This window comes from Chrysochloris asiatica, unplaced genomic scaffold (genome assembly GCF_000296735.1).
Source record: "Chrysochloris asiatica unplaced genomic scaffold, ChrAsi1.0 scaffold00006, whole genome shotgun sequence".
NCBI lineage: Eukaryota > Metazoa > Chordata > Mammalia > Afrosoricida > Chrysochloridae > Chrysochloris > Chrysochloris asiatica.
Genome location: NW_006408524.1, coordinates 22,655,107 through 22,658,513, shown reverse-complemented (window position 1 = coordinate 22,658,513; position 3,407 = coordinate 22,655,107).

Genomic DNA, 3,407 nt, shown 5'->3' with positions numbered 1-3,407 from the left:
ATTTCATTTCTGACAACTTCCAATTTTCTTAGACTCATACTTTATACAGTCCATGTTCTAATTATTCATGGATGTTTTCAGCTGTGTCTCCTCATTTTGAGTTATACCCATCAGCAAATGAAGATGTCATGAAAGCTTTCCTCCATTCATATTCTTATGTTTAACTCTAGTTTAATGAGGCAGCTCTTTCCCCCTTTGTATTTTGAGTGCCTTCAATCCTGAGGGGCTCATCTTCAGGCACTGTAGGCAATAGTATTCTGCTTCTATTCATAAGGTTTCCAGTGACTAACCGCTCAGAAGTGGTGTGCCTCTCTTCTTCCTAGTCTGGAAGCTCCGCTGGAACTTGTCCACCATGGGTGACCCTGCTGGTATTTAAAATACCCATGGCATAGCTTCCAGCAGCACAGCAGCACACAGGTCACCACAGTATGACAAACTGACAAACAAGTGCTGGACAGCACCATAGAGACAAATACAACTCACAGTTTCTATCTACATGAACAGTTCAGTAGCATTGTTTACATATTTAGCATTGTCACTATTCGGTTTCTACCTCTTAGGTTTCATCACCATTAATTGTGGCTCTCATCCACGCTTTTGATGAACTGGTGACAGTTTTACACTAATAGAGATAATCTTTATAAGAACATTATGCTCAAGGTAAACATGCCTTTTTAATTAGACCCAGTATTTATTTAGTTTTACAATGGCTTCATGGGATAATTTGACTTCAAGGTTAAAAGTATTATTTCCAGGCATTAGATTCAGGGATTCCTCAGTCTCAATGATTTCCATGGGAGTTTAAAGTTCTGTTCCACACTTTTCCTCCTATTGATCAGGAAATTACATCTGGATCCTTGATCAAAACCTTCAGTAACAGTAGGTAGGCACCATCCATTTCTTCTGGTCTCAAGATAATGGAGGTGATAGTTTATAGATACAATTAAACGTAAACTCCATTTCCTTTATCGATTGCTGAGTCTCTTTCCTCTACTGTTCCAGGTAAGTAAGAACTGATTGATGTTTCTTCGATGGCCAAGCTTTTCGGAGTCCAACTGCTACTCACCAAACTTTAAGATGTAGAAATGTTCTAGAATTTGGTAGTGCTGGTGGCTACACAACATTGTATGTCTACTGGAAGTCATTTTGACCATCTGGCTTCTGTGCCAAAATGGACCCAAACTCTTTTATCTTCCATTGCTTCTTCTTTTTTAATGTTTTATTATGAATTATGTGATAGTTTACATGGGAGAACATTAGTTTTACATTCATCCTATCATATATTGTTTCATTGCCATGGTTACTTCCATTTCTTCTTAATGAAATCCTTTATTCATATTTTTTCACATGAACCTTTGACCACAGCTAGTGCCCTTAAATTTTGTGTCTGAATTTTGTAGAACAGTGATTTTTCTAGTATTGTCTTTTTCTTTTATTTTCCATTTATTAGCTGTCATTCTTTGGTAAAGAAGAACTTTCCCTCATTAGCTACATGTGTTTAGTTACCTTGAGAAGCATTTTATACTGAAAAGGCAGGCTAAGCGTGTCTTCCTTGAATCATTCATTTTCAGAGGGAGGAAATCTGTTAAGAACCTTAGTATTGACAACTGAATTTTTTTGTTATTATCTTTTTTTAAGGCTGCGTGGGGTTGACACAAACTGGAATTGACTCAACAACAAGTTTTTGTTTTTTTAATCAACACAATCTTAACAACTTGAATGTGTTTCTACAGTTTTTCTGTGTGATTTTGTTACTAGCTTGATACATAATTAGGTTTGTGTTTCCATTTTAGGAATTTTTTGGTTGTACTTTTTAATAGATGCCATATTTTTATTCAAATAACAGGAACATTATACATTTTAGCCAACCATTCAAACATACTCCCTCATTATTTTCACAAATTATGCTACCCATTTTATGAGGGCGCCTCAAAGAGTTCATGGAAAAATGGGATTAAAGGGTTATGGATTTTTTCCCCACAAACTTTTTGAAGTCTTTTCACATGGGTGGGGTGGTTCTGGTGTGGCACTGTAGGATAAGCACAACTGCAAAGTTGGCAGTTCAGACCCACTGGCCGGTCTTCCAAAATCCCATACATGGTCACTATGAGTTGGATTGACTGCACATAACAACAACAACAACAACAACAACATATGGGTGAGCACACTATTTGCAAAAAAAATACAGTAATGTATTTATATAAATCAATATGTAGAAAAGTGTTCTCAGAGACGCCTTGTTTTCATTTGTGCTCCATCCACCCTGTTCTTCCCCTTCCACACACAGCCATTTTTATTAGCTTCTTATTTATATGAATATGTCCAGTGTATCTTTTTGACATATGTCAGAGAAAGTGTGTGTAGGTGTGTGTGCATATATATGTATATCTTTCCACTTTGTACATGTCTCCCCTACTTCTTTGCTTCGTGATATAATCTGGAAATTTCTCTATATACATAGAAACCTTTCTTGTTCTTTCTTTAAAACTATAGAACTGCGTTGTGTGAGTGTACTGTAATTATTGGAGACTTCCATTGTTTAGTGCTGTGGGTTAATGTGCTGGACTGCAAGGTTGGCTTGAACCATCAGGTTGGCAGTTCAAGCTCACCAGCTGCTCCTTGGAAACCCCTATACAGGGTTACTATGAGTCAGAACGGATCCAGTGGCACTTCACAACAACACCAATTATTGCAGCAATGCCACAGTGACTAAACCTGTAACTTTATTATTTTGTAGTTTTGTTGTTGTTAAGTGCTGTCAAGTCTATTCCAACCTATAACAACCCTGTGTAGGGTTTCTGAGGAGCGACTGGTGAGCTTGAACCTCCGACTTTGTGGTTCAAACTGACTGTTGTCCAGCGCATTAACGCCCAGAGCCAAACCAGGACTTCTTTTTGTACTTGAGTAGATATCAATGTAAGATCAATTCCCAGAAGGAGGATTTCTGGGTTAAAATAAGGCTACTATGAGCTACAGTGACATCTGTAATTGTTGTTATGTTTCCAGATAATCCTCAAAGAATTCAATTCTTAATCGCTAAGCTAACCTTCTTTTCAAAGGCCTTGATCTCATCCTACACGAGTTCATTTGAAACAAAAAATAATGCTGTCATAAAATAAAAATACAGCACTAACTGTTGGTGAAGCTATAGAACATCTAGAACTCTTGCACTTGGTTAGTGGAGTATAAAATGATGTGATCACTTTGGCTATCTACTTGGCAGATTCTTTATAAAGTTAAACATGCATCTGCCACATAGCCCAGAAATGTTTATCTAGGAGAAACAAAAACATGTATCCAAACAGTTTTGAGAAGAATGGTTTTAGTAGTCTTATTTCTAATAGCTGCAAACAGAAATAATCTAGATGTGCAACAACAGGTAAATAGATAAACAAATTATGGTACAT